The 10,046-nt window shown below is 37.3% G+C and overlaps 1 protein-coding gene across 1 annotated transcript in view; it reads right to left on the reverse strand.

Annotated features, from left to right (window-relative positions):
- LRRIQ1 (leucine-rich repeats and IQ motif containing 1) overlaps nt 1-10,046 on the reverse strand; it is a 259,848-nt gene that overhangs the window by 9,404 nt on the left and 240,398 nt on the right. The window lies entirely within an intron of this gene.

Consider the following 10,046-nt stretch of genomic DNA (forward strand, 5'->3'; position numbering starts at 1 on the left):
GTGCCATCGGCTGCAAAAAGAACCAATAGATCAGTTTTGGAAGAAGTGCAGCCAGAGTGTTCCACGGAGGCCAAGATGGCCAAACTTCATCTCTCATACTTTGGACATATTGTCCAGAGGGACCAGTTGCTGAAGATGGATATCATGTTTGGTAAGGTGGAGGGTCAGAGAAAAAAAGGAAGATCCCCAACGAGATGGATTAGCCAAGCGGCAGCATCGATGGACTCAAACGTGGTAACAGTGTTGAGGTTGGCCCAGGATTGGGCAGTGTTTCCTTCTGCTGTGCATAAGGTCACTATGGGTCGGTACCAACTCGATGGCACCTAACAACAACAACAACATATTGTTTTGGGGTCCTGGTGTGGTGCTGTGGGTTAATGCACCAGACTGCAAAGCTGTATGAACTGCAATGTCGGTGGTTCAAGCTTAACAGCTGCTCCTCGGAAACCCTATACAGGGTTGCTATAGACCGGAACCTACTTGATGGCATTTGACAACAAACATTGTTTTTTATTTTCATCCATAGTACAGGGTATTTCCGAACCTCATTTCTTTTTATTTTTTAATAAGCATCCAATTGTAGGAATATACCACAGTGTGTTCATTGTGTATCTTCCTTTTGTTTGTTGTTTGTTTTAAGTGCTGTTCGATTAATTCCAACTCATAGCAAACCTATTGTTTATTTAGTAAAAACATCTATTTCCGTATTACTCAAAATTTCTCAGGAGGTATGCTATCAGCCTTCTTTCCTTTCTTTAAACCTTTCTGTTGTGAAATAGTGAAGGTTTACAGAGGAGTTCATCAGTTTTCATTCAACAAATCATAGACTTGGTTTCATCTCAATGACTGCCATCCCTTCAATGTAGCATCACTTCTTCCACTTCCTCTCTGTGTTTCTTAGTTCCATTCGCCCTTCTTTCCCAATGCTTCTCCCTTCTGTTTTTGGGTATAACTGCCTCTTGATCTCAATGGGATTATTCCATGGTGTGCACACCTCACTAGTATTGTTGTTCCCTGTATATAACTAACTATTGATTGGCTGAAAATTGAGTCATGAGTATGAGTTCAGTTCCAAACCTGAAGAATGACCAAGAGCCATAATCTCAGGTTTCCACCAGTCTCTATTTCACCAGTAATCCTGGTCTTTTTTAATGATTGTGAATTTTGTTCCACATTTTCTCCAACTCTATCAAGGATCTTCTAATGTGATCCATTTCAGAGCAGTTGGTAGTGGTAGCCAGGAACTTTCTAGTTCTTCTGGTTTCACGGCTGTGAGGAATGATGCTCATGTGGTCCATTAGTACACTGGACTGATGGTTTCCAAGCACCTTCAATTTCCATCACTTTCTTTTTTCTGGACAGGGAATGAATACTGGTGGAACCTTAGATAGCTACTCATGAGCTTTAAAGATTCCAGTAACTATTTACCAAAGTGGGATGTAGAACATTGCCTTTGTAGAGTATGTATGTTTTGCCAGTTGACTATGGTGTCCCCTTAGATTGTGGTCCTGATCCCCAGGCCCAGTGATTCATTCCCTCAAGTTTGCTAATGTCTAAGAAAATTTTATAACTTTGGCCACTGTATACTCTACCACATTCATAAATATATTGTCAGCAAAAGAACATTTTGTTGTTGTTAGGTGCCACTGAGCTGGTTCCAACTCATTGCGACACTATATATAACAGAAACACTCCGCAGTCCTGTGCCATATCCCCAGAATTGTTATGTTGTTGTACAGTGTCAATCCATCTTCTTGAGGGTCTTTCTCTTTATCAATGACCCTCCACTTTACCAAATGTCCTTCCTGAAAACATGTCCAAAGTACAAAAGATGAAGTCTTGCCATTGTCATTTAAAAGGAACAGTCTGGCCATATTTCTTGCAAAAAAAATTTGTTAATTCTTCTGACAGTTCAAAGTAAATTCAATATTCTTTGCCAACACCATAATTCAAATGTGTTGTTTCTTCAATGGTCTTCCTTATTCATTGGTAGCTTAAGAAAAAACATGGCTTAGGTAAGGCTCACCTTAGTCCTTAAATTGACATCTTTGATCTTAACAGCTTAAAGAGGTCTGTTGCAACATTTGCCTGATTCAACTTGCCAATTGATTTCTTGACTGTTCCTTCCATGATGTGTATCCAAGTAAAATGAAATCTTAGACAACTTCAGTATCTTCTCCAGTTATTATAATGCCATTTATTGGTGCAGCTGTGAAGATTTTGTTTTCTTAACATTGATGCAAAATCTATACTGAAGGCTGTAGACTTTGATCTTCATCAGTAAGTGCTTAAAGTTCTCTTTGCTTCCAGAAAGCAAGGTTTTGTCATATGCATATTTAAGATTGTTGATAAATCTTCCAATCGTGAGGTCATAATCTTCTTTATATAATTCAGCTTCTCAAATTATTTGCTCAGTGTAGAGATTGGTGAAAGGGTATTACCCTGATAATCAACTCTCTTGATTTTAAACCATTAAGTAACTCCTAGTACTTGTGAACCACAGCTCTTGGTCTATGTATAGGTTCCTCATAACAACAACTAAGTGTTCTGAAATTCCCTTTATATGCACTGTTATCAATAGTTTTTTTTTTTAATGATTCAGAAAATCTAATGTTTTTGCAAAATCTATAAAATGCAAGTAAAGGTGTTTCTTGTATTCTCAGCTTTCAATTAAAATTCATCTGATGTCAGCAGTAGTATTGTTCATTCAACATCCTCTTCTGAATCAGCTTGAATTTGTAGCAACTCCCTGTTGATGTGTTGCTTTAACCATTTTTGAATTATCTTCAGCAAAATGTTGCTTGCATGTGATGTTAATGATATTGTTTAAATATTTCTGCATTCTGTGGCTCCCCTTACTTTGGATAGGACACAAATACAGGTCTCTTCCAAACTGTTGGCCAGGCAGCTATCTTCCAAATTTCTGAACATAGACAAGTACGCTGTTTTTGTTGTAACTTAATGCCATTGAGTTGGTTCCCACTCTTAGCGACCTTACGCACAACAGAACAAAACAGCCTGATCCTGCATCATTCTCACAGTACTTCTCAAGCTTCAGTCTATTTTTGCTGCCACTGTGTCGGCACATCTCACTGGGGTCTTCACTGCTGTGCGGACCCAACACTATACGAAGCATGATTTCCTTCTCTAGGGACTGGTCCCTCTTGATAATATATCTGAAATATGAGAGAAATATGTCTGAAGTCTGAGAGAAGAAGTCTCACCATCTTGGCTTCTAAGGAGCATTCTGGCTGTACTCCTTACAACACAGATTGGTTTGTTCTTCTAGCAGTCCATGGCACTTTTAATATTCTTTTCCAACACCATAACTCAAATGCATCAATTCTACAATCTTCCTTATTCACTGTCCAAACTTCACATGCATAGGAAGCTACAGAATATACCATGGATTGGGTCAGGCACACCTTAGTCCTCAAATTGATATCTTGGTTCTTCAGCACTTTAGAGGGATCTTGCACAGTAGATTTGCCTAATGCAATATATCTTAGGATTTATTGACTGCTGCTTCCATAAGTGTTGATATTAAATAAAAGCAAAATGAAGTCTGAAAAATTCAATATTTCCTCCATTTATCATCATGTAATTTATTGGTTCAGTTGTGCGGATTTTGTTTGATTTAAATTGAGGTGCCACCCATACTGAAGGCTGTGGTGATTGATCTTCAGAAGTATTTTAAGTCCTCTTCGATTTCAGCAGGCAAGATTGTATCATCTGTATATTGCAGGTTGCTAATCAGTCTTCTTCCAATCCTGATGTTATGTTCTTCATATAATCCAGTTTATTGGATTATTTGTGAGCATACAGATTGAATAAGTATGGTGAAAGAGTACAACCCTGGTGCACAACTTTCCTGATTTTAAACCACTAATTGTTTCCTTGTTCTATTTAAACAAGTGCCTCTTGGTCTATGTATAGGTTCCTCATAAGCACAATAAAGTCTTTCAGAATATTCATTCTTTGCAATATTGTCCATAACTTGTCATGATTCACATAGTCCAAAGCCTTTTCATAGTCAGTAAAGCTCAGGCAAACATTTTTTTGGTTTTAGCCAAGATCCATCTGATGTCAGGAACAATATCCCTCATTTCATGTCCTTGTCTGAATCTAGCTTGAACCTCTGGCAGTACATATTAATGTACTGTTGTAGTCATTTTTTAATTGTCTTCAGCATAATTTTACTTGTATGTAATATTAGTGATATTGTCTGATGATTGACACATTCCTTTGGGTCACCTCTCTTTGTTATGGGCACAAATATGGATCACTTTCAATCCGTTGGCCAGGTAGATGTCTCCCAAATTTCTTGGCATAGATGAAGGAGTTCCTCCAGTGCTGCATTAGTTTGTTGAAAGATTTCAATTTGTATTCTATAACTTCCTGGAGCCTTGATCTTTGCCAAGGCCTTAAGTGCATCTTTGACTTCTACTTCATTTCCATTGGCTCTTGATCACATGCTATATCTTGAAATGATTGGATATCATCTACTTCTTTTTGGTACAGTGACTTTGTGTATTCCTTCCATCCTCTTTTGATGCTTTCTGCATCATTCAATATTTTGTCCATTGTTGTTGTTGTATGCCATGGAGTTGGTTCCGACTCATAGAGACCCTGTACAGGGTTTCCAAGCTGTAAATCTTTACAGGAGCAGAATGCCTCATCTTTCTTGTGTGGAACAGCTGGTAATTTCTAACTGATGATCCTGAGGTTAGCAGCCCAATTCATAACCACTACGCTCCTTAAATATTGAAAGTCAAGGCTTGAATTTTTTCTTCAGTTCTTTCAGCTTGAGAAATGCTGAGTGTTTTCTTCCCCTTTGGTTTTCTAACTTCAGGTCTTTGCACATTTCATTATTATAATACTTGACTTCTTGAGCTGCCCTTTGAAATTTTCTGTTCAGCTCTTTACTTCCACATTTCTTTCATTCACTGTAACACCTCTATGCTGGAGAGCAAGTTTCAGAGTCTCTTCTAGCATCAACTTTGGTCTTTTCCTTCTTTTAAATTTTCTTAATGACCTTTTGCTTTCTTCCTGTATGATGTTCTTGATGTCATCCCACAACTCCTCTGGTCTTCAGTCACTAGTGTCTTATTCATCAAATCTCTTCTTGAAATGATTTCTAAATTTATGTGGAACTATATTCAAATTTTGGCTCTTCTGGACTTGTATTAATTTTCTGCAGCTTCCATCTGAACTTGCATATGAGCAATTGATGGTCTTTTCCACATTCTGGCCATGGCCAAGTTGTTTTGGCTGATGATATGGAGCTTTTCCACCATCTCGTCCCACAGATACACTCAATTTGATTTCTGTGTATACCATTTGGTGAGGTACAAGTGTAGAGTCATCTTTTATCTTGTTTTAAAAAGATATTTGCAATGAACAAGCTCCATGTCTATTCTCTATTTAATAATATTTTATAAAAAATTAATTCATAGGAAGGAATATGTAACACAGTCAATTTGATCTTTCATTTTTTCCATATGGTTTTAACTACTTTTAAAGTAAATCTTTCTTCACTTCTAAACTGCAAGCATATTTTCAAAATTTTATTTTACTCATTTTAGTTTAACTTTCACATTTGGGCCTTCAAATCTTCGGAATTCTGTCTGTTATTGTATACAATGTCTATTTTTATCCCCTCTTTTATTTGTTTTCTGAATACCAGTTTGCTCTATGTGTGGCAGCTCTAGAGAATGAGCACTGGGCTTCGAACCACAAGTTTGGCAATTCAAGCCCACCAGCCACTGTATGGGAAAAGATGAGGCTTTCTGCTCCTGTAAAGATTTACAGCCTTGAAAAAACCTACACTGGGTTGCTATGAGTTATAACAAACTCAAAGGCATTTATGAGCAAAAATCTTTATTAAACATTCTCACCTTTCCCTGTTCATTTGTGGTGCCTCATTTGTGATACATTAAATCTCATCAAATTTGGAGGGCTTTACCTAAACTCTGTATTCTTTTCCATTTACAATAGTCTATTTATTCATGTCAACAAAACCCACCACTCCATTGTAGATGTGTTGCACTCTGGTGGCATGTGTGTTGCTGTGATGTTGGAAATTTTAAATTCCAACTGTGTACCCATGGTGCACAGGTTTCAGCAGTTTCCAGACTATGACAGTCTAGGAAGAAGGAGAGGTGGACCATTTCTGAACAGTTAACCACTGAAAACTTTATGAAAAGCAGCACAACATGATCAGATATAGTGTCGAAGATATGCTCCTCAGATTGGAAGGCACTCAAAATAAGACTGGAGAAGAACTCTCTCCTCAAAGTATAGTTGACCATGATGATGTTAATGGAGGAAAGCTTTCAGGACCTTTATTTACTAATGAAGCACAACTCAAAATGAGGAGCAACAGCTACAAGTATCCATTAATAATTGGAACATGAAATGTAAGAAATATGAATCTGGAAATGTTGGAAGTTGTCAAAAATGAAATTGAATGATGAAACATCAGTATCCTAGGCATTAGTGAGATGAAATGGACTGGTATTTGCCATTTGAATCCAACAATTTTATGGTTTACTATGCCAGGAATGACTAATTGAAAAAGAATGACATCACATTCATCATCAAAATGAACATTTCAAGGTCTACCTTGAAGTACAATGATTGAAGTATATATCAAAAAAGAATATTTCAATATCTAACTTGAAATATATCATGTAGATATACATACAAGAAAGACTGGTTAATAACACTATTATTCAAATTTATGTACTAACCACTATACCTAGTGATGATGAAACTGAAGAATTTTACCAAATTCTTCAGTCTGAAATTGAAGAAACATGCAATCAAGATGAATTAATAATTAATAGTGATTGAAATGCAAAAATTAGTAACAAAGAGGAAGGATCAGTAATAGGAAAAATATGACATTGGTGATAGAAATGATGCTGGAGATCTCATGATAGAATTCTGGAAGATCAATGACTTATCCATTGCACATGGACCTCACCAGATGGCATACACAGGAATCAAATTGATTACATGTGTGAGAAGAGATGAATGAGAAGCTGAATATCATCAGCTAAAACAAGACCAGGGGCAGACTGTAGAACAGACTGTCAATTAATTATAGGCAAGGTCAGGCTAAAGCTTTAAAAAGTTAAAACAAGTCCATAAGACTCAAAATATGACCTTGAATATGCTGTTGCTGTTGTTAAGTGTCAAGGAGCCGGTTCCAACTCATAGCGACCCTGCATAGGGCTTCCAAGTAGCGGCTAGTAAGCTTGAACAGCTGACCTTGCGATTCAAGCCAACATTGCAGTCCACTGCCACACCAGCACTCTGACCTTGGGTCTATCCCACCTGAATTTAGAGACCATCTGTATAATAGAGTTGATGCATTAGATACTAATGACCAAAGACCAGAAAAGTTGTGAAGTGCCATCAGGAACATCATACAGGAAGACAGCAAAAAGCCATTAAAAGGCATGAAACAAAGAAAATACCAACATTGATGTCAGAATAGACTCTGAAACTTGCTCTTGAGCATAGAGAAACTAAAGCAACTGGAAGATAGCAGGAAGTAAAAAGCATGATAAGAATATTTCAAGGGGCAACTTGAGAGGACAAAACAAATAATGAAATGTGCAGAGATCCAGAGTTAGAAAACCAAAAGTGAAGAACAAGCTCAGCATTTCTCAAGATGAACTAAGTGAAGAGAAAACAAAGACTTGGGTTGCAAAATTGAAGAATTCTCATTTTTAAATCTTCAATATTGAAGCTAGATTATATGAAGAAGAACATGCATCTGGACTTCGGAAGACTCATTAACAATCTGAGACATACAGATAACACAACCTTTCTGGCAGAAAGCAAAGAGGACTTCAAATACTTACTGATTAAGATCAAAGATGACAGCCTTCAGCATGGATTCTACCTCAGTTAAAAAAAAAAAAAAAGGAAATCCTTACCCACAGGACCAAGAAACAATATCATATTAAATGGAAATAAGATTTAGGCTGTCAAAATTTCAATTTTCTTGGATTCACAATCAATGCTTATAAAAACAGCAGTCAAGAAATCAAACGACATAGTGAATTATGAAAATCTGCTTCAAAAAGACTTCTTTAAAAAAAAAGAAAGAAAGAAAGATATCGGTTTAAGGACTAAGGTGTATCTGTCTGACCCAAGCCATAATATTTCCAATTGCCTCAAATGCATGTGAAAGTTGGACAGTCAATAAGGAAGACCTTTGAAGATCAATGCATTTGAATTATGGTGTCGGTGAAGAATATTGAGAGTAGCATGGACTGCTAGAACAAAAAATCTGTCGTAATAGAATCATAGCCAGAATGTTCCTTAGAAGTAAGGATGGCTAGCCTTTGACTCTCTTACTTTGGACATATTGTCAGGAAGGACCTGGTGGACATCATGATTGGAAAAGTGGAAAGTCAGTGAAAAAGAGGAAAATTTCAAAAGATGGATTGACACAGTAAGAGCAACAACGGACTCATACATAACAAATGTGAGGATGGCACAGGGGCAAGCAGTGTTTCATTCTGTTCTGCATATGGTTGCTCTGAGTCGGAACTGATTCGACGGCACCTAACACCAACATGGGAAAATACTGAATGATGCAGAAAACATCTAAAGAGGATGGAAGACATACATAGGTTCATTTCACCAAAAAGAATTGGTTGATAGTCAACCATTTCAAGAGGTAGCATAAGATACAGAACTGATGGTACTGAAGGAAGAAGCCCAAGGCTCAAAGAATTGACAGATTACAATTTGGAATCTTTCAACAAATGGATGCAGCATTGGAGGAACTCACTTATCTATGCCAAGAAATCTGGAAAACAGCTACCTGGTCAGCTGGTTGGAAGAGATTCATATCTGTACTCATTGCAAAGAAAGGTGACCCAACACAATGTGGAAATCATCAAACACTATCGCTAATATAATATGTAAGTAAAATATTTCTGAAGATTATTTAACAATGATTGTAGTAGGACATCCACAAAGAGCTTCTGTAAATTCTAGATGGATTCAGAAAAGGTTGTGGAACTAAGGATATCATTGCTGATCTTGGCTGAAAGCATGACTATCAGAACGATGTTTATTTGTATTTTACTGACTATGCAAAGACTCTTAAATGTGTGGCTTAAACTTTTAAGCCTTTTAATTTAATTGTGCTCATAAGAAAACTGTACATAGACCAAGAGTCAGTCATTCAAACAGAGCAAGGGGATACTGAATGGTATAAAATCAGGAAAGGAGTGCCCCATGATTCTAACTTTTAATCATATTATGCAACCTGGTATGATACTGGGGTAATACACTAGACTTCAAGGTGAGGTTGAACCACAAGGTCAGCAGTTCAAACTCACCAGCCACTCCTTAGGAACCCTATACAAGATCGCTATGAGTCAGAACTGACTCAATGTCACTTAAAACAACAAATGGTATTTACATATCGCTGTTAGGCTTTCTGCTCCATAAAGATTTAAAGCCTCAGAAACCCTATGCAGGGTAGCTATGAATTGGAACTGACTCCACAGCACACCACCATCACTACCATTATTATGGACTAATTTTGTGTAATTATCTACCTCCAGTTCACCAGTACAAATATTGTCCTTTCATCCCACAACATTCTGCAAGATTTCTACTCTGGATCTTCATTTAGTTCAGTTTCCCTTTGATGCCAGCCATTGATGTTTTCCCTCACCAGCACTAAGATGAACTACCAACAACAAGAAACACACCAGAAAACAAAAATTGAGGTCTGTGTATCTCTGTCCCCCTATCATTTGCCTCTGCTATTCATAAGGTTTTAAATGACTAAATATTCAGAAGTAGTTCATCACTCCTTCTTCCTAGTCTGTCTTTGTCTGGAAGCTCATCTGAAACCTGTACACCATGAGTGATCCTGCTGGTATTTAAAATACCTGTGGCATAGCTTCCAGAATCACAGCAACTCACAAGCCACCAGAGCATGACAAACTGACAACCGTTTCAAAAGGTAGCATGTGATCAAGAGCCAATGATACTGAAGGAGGAAGTCC

The sequence above is a fragment of the Chrysochloris asiatica genome, unplaced genomic scaffold, assembly GCF_000296735.1.
Source record: "Chrysochloris asiatica unplaced genomic scaffold, ChrAsi1.0 scaffold00217, whole genome shotgun sequence".
Classification (NCBI taxonomy): Eukaryota; Metazoa; Chordata; class Mammalia; order Afrosoricida; family Chrysochloridae; genus Chrysochloris; species Chrysochloris asiatica.